The 19,885-nt window shown below is 36.7% G+C and overlaps 1 protein-coding gene across 4 annotated transcripts in view; it reads left to right on the plus strand.

Annotated features, from left to right (window-relative positions):
• kirrel3a (kirre like nephrin family adhesion molecule 3a) overlaps positions 1-19,885 on the plus strand; it is a 258,127-nt gene that overhangs the window by 21,061 nt on the left and 217,181 nt on the right. For 3 of the 4 annotated variants that reach the window (XM_073874487.1, XM_073874485.1, XM_073874486.1), the window contains one exon: positions 17,189-17,268. The exons of the other annotated variant lie outside the window; for it this stretch is intronic. The gene's annotated coding sequence lies outside the window, so the exon portion shown is untranslated. The remainder of the gene's footprint in view (positions 1-17,188; positions 17,269-19,885) is intronic. 4 annotated transcript variants of the gene reach the window in all.

Below are 19,885 nucleotides of genomic sequence, written 5' to 3' on the forward strand. Positions count from 1 at the left end.
ATGGGATATGGATTTTTTTGCCGTCTATGAAATAATTGCGTTAAAAAGATCAGGAACATCAAGGGATAGAGGCTGGTTATGCCTGTCAGCTGGTTTCTCCACAGTGGGTCAACTGTTCAAAAAGTGCTTGTGTAACCATCCTTATTCATCTGTGACTGATCATCTGCGCCTTTTTCATTTATTTTTCCATTTTCGCATGTCTAAATGTGCTTTTAAATGCAAGGCTCGAAACTATAAACCATTTGAGTGTACTGTTGAGGGAAACTCACAGATGAGATTAAAAAATAAAATTAGATTAAAAGGTGTTTCAGTAAAAACACATTTGAGAGGCCTACATGAAGCTTTAGGTTGTTCATTTAAGCTGCTTATTCCAATCTACAGTTAAAGGACAAGTTCGGTACACTTAAAGCCCTGTTTTCAGATTGTTTATGATGAAATAGAATGGTTTTGACTGAAATTTGGACAAATGCGACTGGCCCGAGAATTTTCTGGTGTTTCTTGTATCACCTCCCACCTCTATAATGGGTTTATAGGTGCACAGGAACAATCCTTCCTAAAATGCATTAAACTTTCATTTACAAAGAGGTGAAACTCACCGAGTGGTCAGGGGTGTTCCCTGATATGCTCACACAAAAATCGCTGCAAAAGACGCATTCCAACAGGTTTTATCGTAGTTTTTGCCCACTCCATTGACTTGTATTAGATGTGCTGTGAGGTACGGTATTACTCCGCGCCCGGAACCTTCTTTGTATTTTTGCAATTGGGAAAGGCGGATTATCGCCACCAACTGGGCTGGAGTGTCTATTATTTAAGCTTTCAACGGAAGAATGTACGGGTGTGAGGCGATTGGGAAAATAGGTCCACAAGTTTACAACGAACGGTAAAACACCTGTTGGAACGAATCTTTTGCAGCTATTTTTGTGTGAGCATATCAGTGAACATCCCTGACCACTCGGTGAGTTTCACGTCTTTGTAAACGAAAGTTTAATGCATTTTAGGAAGGATTGTAACTTGTCCTTTAAGTTTTAAGGATAAGCGCCCTCTAACGGCCAATGCGCAATCACCAGAGAGTTTAGGGTACGATGAAGTGTATGATGCCTAGTGACGAACGCGGAGACACAGAAGAGAGACAACAATGCCAGTCACGAATAAGAAGTCGCCTAAACCAAAGATTTTAAAGAAAATAGTGGAGGATTTTAATATAAGACAATAGGATATTGCGTTATGTCTATCTGAAGCTAAACCAATGCACAGTTCTTGTCTGTCTATTAGAGTCTATTATCGCCGTATCTTACGCAACGTACGCTACCATAAGGCACATTGGCCGAAAAGTTAGTTATTATAGTGTATATATGAAGAGTTTGGTTCCAAAACGCGATAAACGCCATTTTTGAAAAAAATGAGTTACTGCCAGAATCAGTATTATATCAGGTCAGAATTTAAAAGTAAATAATTAATTGTACGCAAAATCCAATATTCGCTGTGTTATTCTGTCATCTTTTCTCCCTTTTTTCCCAAAATGCGATAAACGCCACTCCTCCTTTTTTACAGAACGCAATAAATCCATTCCAGAAATTACAGCGGACCATTCACGCAATGTAAACAAACATGGCGGTGCGCTGAGTACACGGAGTCCTAGTTTTCCTCATCTATTTGGACTTCGTGATCAACAAACAAAACAAAATAATACTTTAATGGCATTGATAAACCTGTGATGGTTTTCTTTGACAGGAAAGATTGTCTAAAGATTATCTAATAATTTACGCGAAGCACTCGGGAGACTGGTACTTATCTCCCGACAGCATCAAGTTTCTCATGCTAACACATTGACCCCAGGGGATCTTATGAATAACTTTACATTATTTTACTCAAAGTAAACAAAAATCGAGCAGGACCAAAACATTTTACAGCTGATCGCTGTGAAAAATGCTAAGCAGCGGCGTCAAGTGTAACCACTGCAATGACAGTGATCTTACTATGACAAAGTAAGTGTTTTGATTAATGCCATTAATTTATTTTTTTTATCAGTGTATATCACTGTTCAACTAAATTAATATATCATGGCAAAGATGAATGCACATTTATACTTTGATTGAATAGATTTATAGCATTTTGAAAAATAAAACTTTTATTGCATTCTGTGGAAATTTTTTTTCGTTTTTATAATAAATCTTTGAAAATCAAGTTATGGATTTGATTTTTTAATGTTTTTATAACATAAAGATGCTATGGGAAAGTTTGTAACAGAAAATAGTGGTTTTCATCTTGTCACTTTCTTGGTATAGAAAACACGTTTTTACTGAAATTTGTCAAAATGGATTTATTTCGTTTTGGAACCGAACACTTCATATATAGTTTATATGATAGTTTTTAATTTTTTTAAAAATGTATATTTCTCTTATATATAACACTTTTTTTGGGCTAACGATATGAACGATACAAACGTTAAAAACAACTTTTTTTCTATCATTAAAAAGCTTGGAAGAGTCAGGACATTTTCTAAAATAACTCAAAATTATGTTCATCTGAAAGATGATGAACATATGTATGTTGGATGGCTTGAGGGCGAGTAAATCATGGGTTTATTTTCATTTTTCGCTGAACTATCACTTGAAGCCATACGATAACTTTATATGAAAAAACTCTAAGACAATGCATGCAGTCAGATCTCAACAGCCTAATCTCACGAGAAATCGTACATATTTTACGAGTTGGCTAATTCATATCAATTCATACGATGTTATTCGTGCAAAATCGTACGATTCTCATGAAAAACAACAACGGAACCGAACCCCTAACTCCGCACTTAACCCCAACGTCACAGGGGTCAAGGCAAATGGTACCAAAACTTACGAATGTGGTCGTATGAATTGATACAAATTAGGCAACACGTAAAATATGTACGAATTCTCGTGAGAAAAGCGTTGGATTTCAATCGAATATAAGCCAGAATATTAGCACACAATTGTTCACACGAGCCAAAACCAGTATACATTAAAAGCTGACGTAAACATGCAATTGGTCACTAGACACACAAGCCAATGCCATTTCACAATGAAAGATGACGTATCGTAGAAAATATAATAACTGGTTTCGGACCTAAAAGCTTTTTATTGGCATTCATTCTCATATGCTTATGCTTATGTTAGATGAAGGATGAGGGACCAACAGATCTGAAATTGATGTACAAACTGATGATAAATATATGGAAAGTCCTGAACTTTTTTTTAGTGAGCCTACTAAATAGGCTATACTATTGGTATGTCTTCTCATGTGATTAAGTGCCACAGTCCCTGTTATCCTTGAACACAATGCAGTTGAGCGTCCATGCTGTGACTTTACAGATTCAATTTACTTCTCTTTGTCAGCTGCAGTTTTTGCATTGTCTAGATCTGGTGCTTCATGGCTGTGTGTGTTGTGTTTTGGCTCAGGTTTATCTCTGAGTCCTTTGTAAATATTTGCTTTGTTTATATTGAAGGTTATCAAGTGTGGTTATCTTTTGTTCCATCAGCGTTTAGGTTTCGTCTGCCGGCTGCCTCTAAATAGTCCCTTTCACCCAAACACTACTGTTAGCATCTGTAAAAAAAAAATAAGATCAAGTGCTTTGAACATTGTAAAACATATTTCTTCAATAATGGTCGGTTAAAACTTGGCAATTATTTGACAAATTGTACTCTGGCCCCAAAAGGTACACAAATATATTTTACCTTTCAAGCTCAACGTTTCACAAAAGAAGAAGGTTGTTCGAAGTTCAAAAGAAGAATAAAGTTATTTCGAAACTTTCTGGTTGTTGTCACACTGCAAATAATGACTTTCTTACTTGGTATTTGTGTCTTGTTTTCAGTATAAATATCTTACAAATTCTTAAATTAAGATGCATTTTCTTGATGAGCAGAAAATTAGTCTAGTTTTTAGACAAAAAAAACCCCCCATAAAATTTAAGCAAGCAAAACATTTCAATTCAAGAAAAATGTTCTTACCTCATTGGCAGATTTTTTGCTTGTTTTAAGCACAAATACACTTAAATTTAAAATATATTGTCTAAATCCTAGACTTAATTTCTTCGGTCATTTCGCTCATCAAGAAAATAAATTTTGATTTAAGAATTTTTAGATATTTTTGCTGAAAACAAGACAAAAATACTAAATAAATATTAAAGTAATTTTTGCAGTGTACCTATCCATAGTTAATGTGTTTATCTGAGGTTATACTGCTATTTTAGCATATATATGTTTTAGTTTAGCGATTATATTTTAGTTTGTTTTTCACTAAACCCTTTTGTGTGTCTTCAGGAAAATTTAAATATACTGCAAAAGTCGAGTTGAGTTATTTGTTTAACACTTTTGCACTGCAAAAAATGATTTTAAAGAAAAACAATTCTTAGTATTTTTGTCTTGTTTTCAGTAAAAATATCAAAAAAATTCTTAAACTAAGATTTAAGAAGCACATTTTTCTTGATTTTTTTAAAAATTTAGTACTTAAGAAAAATGTTCAGGATTTTTTGCTTACCCCATTGGCAGATTTTTTTGCTTGTTTTATGCACAAAATCACTTAAATTTGATATTTTTGGTCTAAAAACTAGACTTATTTTCTTGGTTCGTTTTGCTCATCAAGAAAAAGCATCATAATTTAAGAATTTTTAGATATTTTTACTGGAAACAAGACAAAAATACTAAGAATTTATTTCTTGAAAATCATTTTTTGCAGCGTGGGTCCTTTTGAAGATTGAAGAGGCAGTCACCATCCAGTCCCACAGTAACCAAAAAACCCTAAACAACATTTAAAAATCTGTGTTTGCGTTCTGAGGAACAATGAAAGACATAATGACAAAGTTTTTGGGTGAACTCTACTGCCCTACAAAGGCTACAAGTGCAGTAACTACGCAAACACTGAAACTGAGAAAAATGCCCTTAAAGTTTTTTACACCAGCCATTCAAACATTTTACTGCAATTTTGGCCCACACGTTTCTCTAAAATGGGACAAAATTGAACCAGGAGACTTTGTCACAAGACACACCAGATCTCACAAAGCCCATTTCAACCCTTAACTCAATTTTGACCAAATGCATAGTTACTGCACTTTGGCTGTGTAGGGCAGTATACCTGTAAGGAAAACTAAACTTTTTTACCAGCTAGTTTAGCTTCTGGCAAATATGGCAAAGAAAAGTGAAATTAGTTAAAAATATCCAGCATTATACACTTGGAGATGTCATAAACTTGCTTTTTTTTAAGAGAAACTCTTTGAATACAACTTGGGACAGTTGGAGATGAGAAAAACAGACACAAAAACAGTACTATACATTTATCCAATATTGTTTCACGTTAAATGCTTTTTATCCCATGCTCAGGCTATTTATACAGTTTTTTTTAGGCAGAATCCATTAAGTGTCTAACTGTGGGTTCACACCAGATGCGAGTTCAACGATTCGCATGAATAGCTTACAAACAAAGTCAATGCAAAGACGCGATCAGACGCATCATCGCGTGGGGCGATGTGAATGACGCGATATGGGCGGCGCAATTGCCACGAAATCACGCGGTATTCGCCTAAAACGCATCTTCACCCAAGTTGAAAATATTGAACTCGAGCAAAAAATTTGCATGAAACAACGTTAAATCTTGTGAGTAATGTAGATTGAGAAACGCGATGCCCCGCATTTGGTGTGTACGTAGCATAAGGGTGTTTTCACACATGCATCATGGTGCGGCATCAGAGCGCACCAAATTACATTGTATAATTTTTCAGTTAGTGCGGTTCGCGTTCACATATGTTGTTTTTACTGTACTCGAAACCCCGCACCATACACCATGTGGAAACGTGGGGTTGGTCACCACCCCCCACATTTCCACAACAACCAGCCTGACGTGAAGAGCCAAGCTAGCAAGATATGGAGATAAACAATGCACATCCCTACTGAAAAATCCAGCTAAGACCAGCATAAGCTGGTGCTGGTGGACCAGCTGGTCTTCCAGCCTGACCAGCTAAGTCCAGCTAGACCAGCTTAAAAAGTGACGAAAGCACCCTAAAAAATACTAAATAACAAGAAATCATGCCAGACGTGCTTAGCGGATTTTGCCTACGCAGCCTGCCCTGCTTTATAATACTGTACAACTTAGCTCAACTACTGACTTACCATCCAAGATTGGTAAACTTTTCCATTGAGACAGTGATAAACAAGTCCATCTGTTCAGTCTTACACCTTTCTCCTTCTCACTTTTTTTCTCAGGCATGGCAGTTTTGCCAGGTTCTGTGGTTTGCATCTGTTCTCATTGCTGAACCCCAGGCCCCTCCTCTGCTCTCATTAGAAAACTTCCCACTGTGAATGACTCACAGTGAATCAGTGTCTAAAGTCATCTGCAGCGTTGAACGCCAGAGATTAACCTCACAGATCAGAAAATTATGATTGACGGTGATAAAATCACTTCGGGAAAAGACCCAAAGCAATTCATTAGGATACTTTAAAAACCTTGAATTGCAGTAACTGATAACCAGTTATCTGCACTTTTATAGCCACACATCTTTTGAATTCTGCAGCAAAATGCTTTAAAGCACCCTTACAAGCTCGCAGTTCAACTAATGAATGAAATTACTTGGCGGATGAGTTGCTCATTGTGATTATTAATAATAATTAGAAATTTAATGCACATTTAGATGCCACTTTGAATGGATCGAGCTTGAATAATTTAGTCATTTATTTAATTAGACACAAGGATGATCTAAAACGCAAGTCACGTAAATTTGGTCAGTGCAGTTTTTTGTTGCTCTCTCTGCGGATCATTCGCTAGTTCAAAGCAACCATGTAGTTTTTTAACCTTTACATAATGTCTCTAAAATTATTTCAGTGATAGAACAACTTTTAACTGGACAAATTGTACTGTTGCTGCAACCTGAGCAGCCTCCTAGCTGCTACAAGCACACTCTGAAAGTGGTGGTGGAGGGTAGGAACCACAGCCCCGCCCCTCCCCCTGCCTGCAGAAGAGTGTCTGATATCAGGCACTGTTGCGCTTTTCAACCACATGGGGGAGCTGTAAGTCATTTTTACCTGGAAACTACATAGTGTTGCTTTAAGTCATGTGACATTATCTCATATATTAAGTGGGTTTTTATTTGTGTCTTTTCTTGCCTAGGCCACCGAGTGTCGGACTGCCACTAAAGCCCCTCGAAAATAATAAGCACATGACACCCCAGTTAATAATAAATGTTTTTATTGAACATCAGTGTGTTTTATCATATTGCTGTTGCCACCGTTTCACAAAATCAATAAGCCACTAGAGGCTGTGCATTACCACAGTTAAGGGGGTTTCCTCTTTGTGTCGTGCACAGACATCACCGTTAAAATAACCGTGGTAAAATCCCTGTACTCGTAAATGTTAATCCCTGCACTTTGTGACAAATAATCATGTTTAAAAAACAAACATGTAAGTGGTAACCCATTTGTCTAGATTTCAGTTAAGATTACTGGGCAAATGTTAACACCACATAATTTATTTTCAACTTTTCAAATGTACCAATACAGATTTGACAGAAGCTTATAGTGACTTACAATTTAATTTATTATTTAAGGTTAGGTCAGATCATATCAATACTAACCAAAGTGTCTCAATCTGCACTATCAGAAAAATGGTCGATAAATACTCCCTATCTGTCACTGCACTGCAAAAAATTATTTTCAAGAAAAAAATTCTTAGTATTTTTGTCTTGTTTTCAGTAAAAAAATATCTAAAAATTCTTAAATTAAGATACAAAACAACCCAAGAAAATAAGTCTAGTTTTTAAAATATCAAATTCAAGTGATTTTGTGCATAAAACAGCAAAAAAAAATCTGCCAATGGGGTAAGCAAAAAATCTTGAACATTTTTCTTAAACACTAAATTCAAGAAAAAAACAAGAAAAATTCGCTTACCCCATTGGCAGATTATTTTGCTTGTTTTATGCACAAAATCACTTAAATGTGATATTTTTTGGTCTAAAAACTAGACTTATTTTCTTGGGTTGTTTTGCTCATCAAGAAAAAACATCTTAATTTAAGAATTTTTTACTTAGTATTTTTTGTCTTGTTTTCAGTAAAAATATAAAAAATAATCCTTAAATTAACATGTATTTTCTTAATGAGCAAAATGACCAAGGAAAATAAGTCTAGTTTTTAGACAAAAAATATCAAGTTTAAGTGATTTTGTGCTTAAAACAAGCAAAAAAAATCTGCCAATGGAATAAGAAACATTTTCTTGAAATACGTTTACTTTTTTCATAAACACTTATTTCAAGAAAAAATGTCTTATTCCATTGGCATATTTAATTTTGCTTATTTTGAGCACTAGTTCACTTAAATTTTATATTTTTTTGGCTAAAAACCTGAAAAAAATACTTATTTTCCTAGGGCATTTTGCTTATCAAGAAAATATATCTTAGTTTAAATTTTTTTTATGTTTTTGCTGAAAACAAGACAAAAATACTAAGTAAGATTTAAAAAAAAAATCGTAGTATTTTTGTCTTGTTTTCAGTAAAATTATCTTAAAATTCTTAATTTAAGATGCTTAATTTAGAAAATAAGTCTAGTTTTTAGACCAAAAATATTTTAGCTTTTTATGCACAAAATCATTTAATTTGAAAAATTTGACTTATTTTCTTGGGTCGTTTTGCTCATAAAGAAAAAGCATCTTAATTTAAGAATTTTTTTTCATATTTTTACTGAAAACAAGACAAAAATACTAAGATTTTTTTCTTGAAAATAATTTTTGCAGTGCACTCTTTCAAAAAGTACAGCTTTGCACCTAAAGAGTGGATTAGTACCTCAAAGTAGAGGTCTTCACTGGCCCACTTAAATCTGAAAAGGTCCTACCCGTGACCTGAGCGGGTTTGGTCTAAAAGTTTTACGTGTGCCTCGGACATAATATTATGTTCCCATCGGGTCTTGGAAAATTTTAAATGAATGTATTTTTGCCAAACGGACCAGAGAAGACCCAAACTATTAGGTGGGTGTGCATCACGTCCTTTTCGAATTTCTCCTCTGTTTGCCAAGAGCGCTTGCGACATCGTGTGGCTTGGAGTAGGTTATTTTTCAATGAGCCAGACCTGTCAATAAATTTTTTATGCACATTTTAGCGGTTACCTTGATGTCGTCATCAGAAAACAATAAATAAATGGAGCAGCGGGCCAAATTGGTTTTAAGGTTCGGACTCAGGTCTAATTTTCTCGGGTTTGCCTTGGGTCGGGTCTTTCTTTATAAAAAAGAAAGATTTATGCACATCAGGTTTGGGGTAAAAAGTGATTCAGGTAATTTGGGATCAGCTACATTTCTTTGGACCCTTTGGACCTCAAAGGTACTTATTGATTCCAAATGTATACATATCTGTGCCTGAATGGTACATATTATGACCCTTTTAAAGGGTACTGCCCCAGTAACAGCTTGGGACCATTTATCTGCTGTGATAAATTGAAATCATAGCTTTGCTGTATTTGGCTCCACCAACAACGTGAGTTTGGGGCGGGACTATCTATATACAGATGGGCGGAGTGTTCTGGGCACCTTTTTTGAACTCGTAGACTATTTTTGCTGAATGACACACTTGGTCATAAATTCTAACTGAGTGACAGCCGGGCATTATGTAGCGTTTTCCAGTGTCATAGAATCGCCTGCCGTCTCCCTTTCCATCACATCTGAGCCTTTCCGTAGGGCGGCAGAGACGAAGCGCCTCTTCAATTCCGACTCCGCGCTCCTCTCGGCTTTCAAGACGCTCAGCTAATTCCTACGCTAAGCTGCGCCTACCCCGAGGAGGCACTGAAGTATTCAATACTCACTCAATCCATTAGGATCTAAAGCAGCTGCCTCAGCTTCAGCCGAGAAGAGATTCAATTTCCATGGAGCTGAAGAGAAGCTTGAAACCTCCGAATGAATACAATAACAAATTCCATGAAATTAATAATTAAAGGCGGAGAAAGACTGCGGGGACCGGGGCGAGTCGATAGGAAGAATAAAACCATATCCCCCTTTTCAGATATATACCCAAGCCTCGCAGGCCACAGAAAAACCTGCAAGGCTAAAAGAAAACACTGTTTGAAGCCTTGTGGTGTTTTGTGTTCCTCAGCGACCCCTTCATCCCTTCTCTGTGCAGTTCTTTTCATTGTCTGTTTGAAATTCAACCTTAAACATAATATGCATTATTTACAGAAAAATAATGCATATTATGAAAGCCTGTTGGCTTGTGGTGCAAATGAATGAGAGATTGATCACAAAAAAATGATGGTTAAGCCAAATGACGTACACAAGAGTTGAATTAGGGGCAAAAATTACCAAAAACAAGCTATATCCTAAAATTCATCTGTGTTTAAAACAGTCTGAAAGAAAGAAAAAACCCTTGGTAAAACTCAACAATAAGGTTGTATATGAAGAGTTTGATTCCAATGCGCGAAAAACGGCATTTAAAAAAAATTAGTTACCGCCAAAATCAGTATTGTATCAGGTCAGTATTAAAAAATACATTCTTAAATTTACGCAAAATCCAATATCCGTTGTGTTATTCTGTCATCTTTTCTCCCTTTTTCCCCAAAAAGCGATAAACGGCACTTCCCCTTCTCTGCAGAATGCAATAAATCCACTCAACAAATCACAGCGCACCATTCCATGCAATGTAAACAACAATGGTGGCGCTTTGAATACACACAAAATGCTAGTTTTTCTCATCTACTTGTACTTTGTGATCAACAAACAAACAAAAACAAAATAATACATTTGATGACATTGATAAACCTGTGGTGGTTTTCTGTGACGGAAAAGAAACGTAAGCCATCAAAATCAAATAATTTATGTGAGATGCACTCTGGAGATGGAAAAATGCCGGCTGTTGTTTGTTCTTGCACAACAGCATCAAGCTTCTGTCATGCTAACACGTTGATCCCAGGGGATCTTATAAAAAACTTTACATTATTTTACTCGAAAACAACGAAAATCGAGCAGAAGCAAAACATTTTACAGCTGATCGCTTTAAAAAAGGTTCAGTGACGACGTCCCAAGTATAACAGCAGCAATGACAGTCTTCTTAATATGACAAAGTGTTTTGATCCATTAAAGTTTATTATTTTTTAATCAGTGTATACCACTAGTCAACTAAATGAATATAACATGGCAAAGATGAATGCACATTTATATATTGATTCAATAGATTTATAGCATTTGGAAAAAAAATTGTGGAAAAAATAATCAATTTTTATAATAAATCTTTGAAAATCAAATTATGGATTTGAATTTTTTATGATATTTTAACCTAAAGAAGCTATGTGAAAATCTGCACTTACCAACCACACGAGTTTCAATTTCAACAAACCACCATTATGGCGATCAGTGTTTCTGCCACGGATTTGAGGGCGGCCAGAATGACAGGTAAAACTTTCGGCTGCTTTGAAGCTCATAACAACTCAATGGACGGAAAAGCCGTTACTTTATATTACCGTTTCTTGGTCACAAAGTGTAGTTTTAAGATTAGTTCAGTCGAGAATGTATATGTATTATATTTAAATCTGCAGTCGATTAGTAAAGATAGCGCCTGTTAGAACGTTTGCTTAGTGAGATTCGGTACGAATGAGAACCAAAGCATGAGCGGACGTCAGTGTTCACTCGCCACGCTGACCACCGCCCTCTCTGGGCTACATTTCTGACAGAGATACCCTGGCTCTCATGTTGGCCTTGTTTGTTTATGATCGTCAAAATGAGATCAAATCAGCAGTATTTGGTGTCATGATCAAACTATTACTTGTTTTTTTATTCTGTTTAGTGTCTTTTGTGTTGTTATTGTTTTGGCGCGAGGTAAAAGTTAATACAACTATACTTGTATAACGTTACTATTGCTTTCTAATTTATTCTTAACGCGATACGAGCACTCTGTTATTATTAGACTTCGTTCTTGTCAGTACTATATAAAACTGTTTTTTATAAGTGTCAGAGAGATGTTTTTGCATGCTGCTTATAAATATACCAGTGGCGATATCTCATAACATGTTTTAATAGTCACGTCACGATAAAGTAAATGATCAATGTCCACATTTAAAAGCTGCGGTGCTTACCTGCAGTTCCACGGTGTTTTCGCGTTCTGATAAGAGATATAGCTCCAGAAAAAAACAAGTGTTTATATTCTTCTTTCCAAGTGTTAATCGTCCACACGATGTGACAAGCCATTTCTCCCATTAACTGTAACGTAACATCCAAGAGCGCTGATCTTTGACGGAATAATAACTTCCGATTGGGGATTCACAGACTGATTTATGAGCTAGTAAACTAATGAAACACACGGAGAGTGTTTAAAAACAGGGCGTCGGTGTTTTTCCATTCAGAGATGAGCCTGCTTAGGACCTCCATTCACTAGGTGGCGGAATGATACGAAAGGTGAAGCGGTTACAGTGCCGTTATCAGCACAATATCGCATAGCTCTTAGCCAATCAGATTCGAGAACCAGAAAGAACTGTTGTATAATTAATTGATATAAATGTCTTTCATACTGTTCCTTTAAAAAAGTCTTGTGAAATGTCCCCTTTAACAAACATGCCTTACTAAAAACACGCACATTAACTTTTGTGCATTTTGAGTCAAAACAAAGGTTACTTATTTATTTTAAGATATGTCAGTTCAAGTTGTTTTCAGTTTGGACAGCTCTTACATTTATTTTAGTCTAGGACTAGTATAATCCCTGTCTGGGAAACTGCCCCTAATGAAGTTAAAGTCATATAAAGGACAGTTTTTGCATTTTTGATCATTTAAAAAATATCTGTTAACTTTGAAAACGATTGTTGTCTCTGTGAGTTAATAAACAGTGTGACAAATGGGAAAATTGGAAGGAAAACCACAATCTATTTATAACAGACGGTTCCAGGTAAATTGCAGGCGGCTTTAGGAAGTTTCAAACAAAATCCGCCTGCGTTCAAACTGAGAAGACGAAAAACACAGCAGCATGATCCCGCTACAAAAGCTTGTTGTCTCTGCCTCCGCTCTTTAGGGTTTAGACACAGAGGAACATTCTCTTCAGATGAGAAAGAGGCTTGTTACTTCTCCATTACCTGCAATGTGGGTGTCTGTCTCTCGCATGGAGGATGGTGCTCCTGAAAGCGAGCAGTAAAACATCTACCAGCCGTGGGAGACCGAGCCAATTAAAGCCAACAATAGAACAATACCGAATACCTTGAATGCTCCAAATAGGTATATGGCTCCAATGCACCTCTTCGTGCAATGTCATCTTCTTTGGGCAAAAGTTTAGGGACCTCCAATGTAGGAAAACTTGCACCATTAAATCGCTTGAGGTTTGCAGATGGGAGAGGATTTGAACCGATCTGAAAATAGATGATTTAATAATGTCTCATATTTAGAGATGTCTTCAGCCTGTACAGGTATGTCCAACCACAAACTCATGGTAATTAAAAGATAATTGAATAAAATAGAGAGAGAGAGAGACGCAAAAAACACAGTAGTTGAGTTGATCTATTAGACACTTTTATGAGTCCAGGTCTGTCAATTAAATAATGTGAATGCAAATAATTAATCATAATTAAGTTCAACTTTATTTGCACGTTTAATTGCAATCATGTTAGCAGCTCAAAGGGTCATGGGTTTGATTCTCAGAGAACATAGAAACGGACTAAATAGTGTTTCATTTGAATTCACTGTGAATCCTGGAGTATATTGCTTTTTTACATGTACAAGAACATGCGTGCATTGTCGAATGCACAGCCTTTCAAAGCACAATTTGTCTCCATGTGCATTGGGACAAAATGCAACAGATCTCCTGGACTACATACTACATTTTTCTGTATGCACATGCACAGCCTACGCATACAATGTACGTGGGGTTTCAAAAACCCGATGGACCCTCACATACGCATAAAAAACGAACCATATTTCACCCTTATGTCGTTTTGGATTAAAGCATCTGCCAAATGCATAAATGTTTATGAGGCATCATTCTCTGAGGCAGATGAAACAAATATAAATATATTGTTTTTTATTGTTTTTAAACTTAAAGGATTACTCCACTTTCTTAAAAAAATCCTGATAATTTACTCACCCCAATGTCATTCAAAATGTTGATGTCTTTCTTTGTTCAGTCGAGAAGAAATTAAGTTTTTGAGGAAAACTTTCACGTGATGACGCCTTACCAGGCCAAAACGGAATCCAGACCGCAGATTTCCGCGGATTTAATTCCCGTCATTGACAAGCACGCATATCATGTGCTTGAGCGTTTTTGTGACCAGTATCTGTCATTGACAACAAGCCCACAAACACAGCCTGTTCCCCATGTTTGTGAGCTGTCATTGACAAGGAGTACATAAACCCTGCACATGCTGTTTGCTTTAAGAGCATGAACCATTTGATATTTGAAATGAAATAAAACTTATTGCTGAGTTAAGCAGATCTCACTTGACTCTGTCGTATTTGACGTGACACTAAGCACATTATCACTTCAATTCCGTTTACAAGACGAATGCACTTGTTGTTTAATATAAAGTTTAAATTGCATTATAAAAATTATGAAATTATCTTCATATGTGCTAAATTCACAATGAGAACATATTAACACAAGCTTTTTTATTCTGCTACAATATATAACACTATAAACAATAATATATGTAAGGAATAATTGACGACGGGCCATTGAATTATAAGAAAATAATGCACACCAAGGTGGTAATGCAGCACGACGCGAAGCGGAGTGCCGTTACACCGCAGGTGTGCATTATTTTCAAATAATTCAAAGGACCGGAGTCAATTATTCCGCTTATACCACGGTTACCACAAACATGGCTCTAGTGCCTATTTTTAAGACATTTGAAAAGATAGGTGTGCGGTTTACAGAAAAATAATCAACACCCATAGAACATTTCTCAGCCAATCAGAATGCAGCATTCAACAGACCCGTGGTATAAGTTATTTTATATACATAGACATGAGTCGGTTACCGGTGTTAAGGTATACCAAAGTTTTAAACAGTCAAGGTTTCAGTCTTAAATTCTCTAATATCTTTTTGAAACATTTAAAATCATTCCACAGATTTTATCAAAAAAATTCCATAGAAAAAGCTAAAAAAGGCTGCAGATTTCATTTGGCCCTGCGCATGAGGTCACTCTGGCAAGACGAGAAGTTGTGGTTTAAAAGTACATCATTTTTACTTTTCTTGCCGAAAATGACAATCGTTTTGCTAGATAAGACCCTTATGCCTCGTTTGTGCTCGTTTCGAGTCCTATGAAGCTGCATTTTAAACTGCATTGAAACTGTAAACTGTTGAGGTCCAATAAAGTCTAGTAAATTTAGAAAAATCATGGAATGTTTTCCTAAAAAAACGCAATTTCTTCTCGACTGAACAAAGAAAGACATCAACATTTTGGATGACATGGGTGTGGGTAAATTTTCTGGATTTTTTTTAAGAAAGTGGAGTAATCCTTTAAGTAAGTAATCCACTTCGCGTCGTGCCTAATAGTGCATTCACACCAACCGTAGTAGAGGCGACAAAAACGCGCTATTCGCGTCACTACTAAAGCAAGGTCCTGATTGGTTAATGCGGCGTGGAAATCCGCCGAAGTTCAGATTTTTCAACGTGCGCATTTCCCGCGGCAACGCTTAATTCGCATGGAACGCGCCGCAGAATGCCTAATCGCATCTTTGCATTGACTTAACATGTAAATCACTCGTGCTTTACTGCCTCTACCGTGTCTGGTGTGAACCCTGCATAACAACGCCCTTCAGCCGTTACTTTTTCACGATACAGCACTTGCCTTGAGTACCTTATTGCTTTTAAAATATTAAAGTAAAAAAAATGTATTAGTGCAACTTTTACAAAGTTAAATCAATAAAAGCATTCCTTGCACTAGAAAACCGTAAACAACGTTCCAATGTGTAATATGCATGAAAGCTCAAATAAAAACCACAAACCAATTTGTGTGGTTGCTAAGGGTGTTGCTAAGGGCGCAGTGATAAATAGATCCGTTGGGTGAAGCGGTCATAGACGTGTTTAATGTGAATAAAGCACAGCGATTGACCAATCAGAATCAAGGATTGGAACTTACCGTTTTATAACTTTCTTTATTCATGTAGTTAAAAACATTTCAGACCCAGATATGATTAAGGTGATGCTTATATACCTCATGATTAATCTTTTAACTTCTCAAGGTAAAAACTGAATTAAAGCGAAAACATGCACAGTATTTGTGTACCAATTAAAAAATGTGCCAAACATCTCCATTTGAAGTTTGTCAGTGGCCTCTTTGAAGCATGTTGATTTATTAATGTACGTTTAACACCAAACCCAAGGCTGCAGGGAAACAGGTCACTCCATCCTTCTTCTTACCCTGAACCGGCGTAAACCCAAAATCACGCTCCAGTCGTTGCGCTAAAACTTGCGCGTGTCTCCATAGATTTCTCCAGACACGGGATCAAAGACTGGGCTGCTTTACTGCTGTGTGGATTCTGACATACGCATCTCATCACAGAGTCGAATAATTCAGGGGACAAGACCCACTGAAGAGAAGAGCACCAGAGCGTGTGTGTCCCTTACGAAAATTAACCATGGTTTTATTGTGGTAAAAGTGTAGTAACCATGTTTTTTTGGTGTATTTATTACTATGAGCAAAACCATGGTTTTACTACACTAACCATGGTTTGTTGGTTTTAACTGTAGTAAAACCATGGTTAATTTTCGTAATGTGTGTGTGTGTGTGTGTGTGTGTGTGTGTGTGTGTGTGTGTGTGTGTGTGTGTGTGTGTGTGTGTGTGTGTGTGTGTGTGTGTGTGGTTCCATACACCTTAAATCCCATGTTCTCTCCTCCCCACCTCTGTCTGCGGCTGGCACAAAACTCGCCTGCCCTCCTCTATGTCAGGTGATAAATGGGGTTTTGAAAACCCTGATTAGGGAGTGACAAACAGGATTACATGCTGTTTGCACCTGGTTGGCATAACTAGAACCCTGAGGACAGGGGAGGAGTTAATTGAGATGAAGAGCAGGCTGAGGTGTGTGTGCGACGCCTGTTCACAGTGTTAAATACTCCCTTGCTGACCTTAAACCACATTACCGGGATTTGAATCAGTTATGACCCAAAACTGTGTCTAAACAAAGGTTATTATAGTAATTCTTTTATTTTATTTATCCTTGCAATGCAGTTGCTAGTTTAGCGCTTAATATATGAAGAAAGTCTTTTCCATTTTTGTATCCTTCAGGTGGATTTGAAGAGATCCATGTCTGAGGTCAACATCATCTGAGGCCAACACTTTTAGCACAGCAATGCATGAGCACAAAGGTATGTAAAGAAAAGTCTAAGGCCAGTTTTATTGCTTTAGCAAAGTTTTATTGACCATCCATATTTATTTAAGCCATCAGATTAGTATTAGAAATTTTATTTAATTTAAGTTTAAAAGATCCTGAAGGTCTTAGGGGAGCTTACACTAAATACTGCATACAGAATTTATTTTATATTTTCTGGTTGTATTCTTATAAAGAGACTGAGAAATAATGATATATGGCTATTATAAAAACAACAAATCTAATGGTGGCTGGGTGATCTATAGGGATGTTGCACAGACCTGTACATAATGCCTGCCGTTGCAAAATTGAATGTAAAATTATTTTCAAATTGCGCACCACTTCTCTCCCTTAAAGGAAAACACCACCTTTTTTCAATATTTTACTATGTTCTTACCTCAAATTAGACAAATTAATACATACCTATCTTTTTTCAATGTGTGCACTTTAAATTTTTGTACAGCGTTTCTTGAATGTGTTAGCATTTAGCCTAGCCCCATTCATTCCTATGGCTCCAAACAAAAGTTTTATTTCGTTCCACCATACTTACTCGTGTAACTACTCATGTAAAAGTCTTTAAATAGGGAAAACATGGAAGTGTTTGGTGGCTTCTAAATTCATCCCTGTTTGGAGCCATAGGAATAAATGGGGCTAGGCTAAATGCTAAAGATGGGTATGTATTAATTCGTCTAAGTTGAGGTAAGAACATAGTAAAATATTGAAAAACGATGGTGTTTTCCTTTAAAGGAACACTCCAATTTTTTTTGGGACTTATTCATTCTGCCCAAGTAACAGTGCTTCGCCTTTTGAGAATATAGTTCCCAGTATGTATATGGTTAAAAGATGGCTGTGTCTCATTTGACCTTGTTATTTGTACATGCTGTAACTATACAAATCACAACATATAAACAAGAACATTTTGGTGTTATTTTTTGTCACTTATTGGTGGCAGTATGCTAGCTGGAGCCATTTTCTTCCAGTCTTTGTGCTAAGCTAGGCTAGCAGTGGGTGCGTCAGACAGAGTAGGGTATGTATGGCATTGCCGGCCGATGACTTCTTTTTTCGAGGGCGCTCAATGTGAAGTTCGTCACAACATTTGTGTGGCCCCTTTTTTCAAAATATGTGTTCTGCGCTTCGAGTGAACCTATGTGCATCATGTGTCTTGTCAAAATAAGTGCCTGCTGCAGATGCATCTAAAGGGTTTATGATAAAAGAGACGCTCGCGTTTGCCAGATACTCGCATAATCTCATGCGTAATCAGAGTTTACTGCTAAGAGAGTGTCTTGCATGTATTTTGTGAACATGAGCGTCTCTCTTATCATAAACGCGTGTCTTTTATTTTGAAGCGTGTGCAGCAGGCCCTTATTTTGACAAAACACTTGATGTACATGGTTCCACTTATGTATGGTCTTATCTAACTCTGGGGAATACGGTGAATAAGCTAAAGTACCCAAAAGTCGGCGTGTTCCTTTAAACTTAACAGGTATCGAAAGAGTTTCTAACTTAAACTTATAGTACACTGATACTCACAAAATACCAACTGCATCAATGTTAAAGAGATCTGGCGAGTTGAGTAAAACATGCAGATTGTGTTTTGAAAGTCTAGAAATTGTTCTTTCACATCATTGCTGGTTAAGCCACTCCACCTGGGTGCGTTTTGATGTGAATGCAGGAGGGATCCATTAGTCGCGTTCACATTATTGATATGAGCCTTTTAAGGCAGGAGATCGGAGCGCGGGAACAGAGGCTTTTCAGTGACTGTTTTTAGATGGAGAAAGTGCTGTTTGTACCAAGAAGAGGCTTTTGTTCCCGAGCTACGCTGCTTTACGCCCCACAGTCACAAAAAGACGAAGAAATTGAACAGAGAGTCACATTTTACTAACACAGCATCCGTAGCGGGCAACAAAAATAGCATTAAAGAAAGCAATGTTGAGTTTCTAACTAGCAGGCTGTTATTCAAGATTTTCAGTTCAGCTCAGTTTTTTTGAATATTTACTCTTTCATGTTATATTGCCTACGTGGCATGTGCACTCAGAGTTTATTTGTAGTAGTGTTAGAGATGTTGTGAACTCTTACTGTAAAAAAACGTACAGACATTTCCCAGCAAGCAAAAACCGAGTCGTTAAAATGACGGCAAACTATACTGCCCTACAAAGGCTAAGTGCAGTAACTACGCAAACACTGAAACCGAGAAAAATGCCCTTAAAAGTTTTTAAACCAGCCAGTCAAACATGTTACTGCAATTTTGGCACACACGTTTCTCTGAAATGGGACAAAATTGAACCAGGAGACTTTGTCACAAGACACAACAGATCTCACAAAGCCCAACCCTTAACTCAATTTGACCAAATGCGTAGTTACTGCGTTTTGGCTTTGTAGGGCAGTATAATAGACCCAATTTAGTCCAGCTATGAGTAACCCACTTCTACCCTAAAATAACCTTGAATTTGGTTACATGCCATTTTTGCCAAAAATAACTTGAAGATGTATGATATTACAACATGTAAGCAAAGTCAACAGGTGTTCAAGGTGTTTGCTTTCATTTGTTTTAAACATATATGCATCGTCTATTTTTGGGCTTTGGTAGACATCTATTAGACTTTTCACATTATATA

The sequence above is a fragment of the Misgurnus anguillicaudatus genome, chromosome 12, assembly GCF_027580225.2.
Source record: "Misgurnus anguillicaudatus chromosome 12, ASM2758022v2, whole genome shotgun sequence".
NCBI classification, from domain to species: domain Eukaryota; kingdom Metazoa; phylum Chordata; class Actinopteri; order Cypriniformes; family Cobitidae; genus Misgurnus; species Misgurnus anguillicaudatus.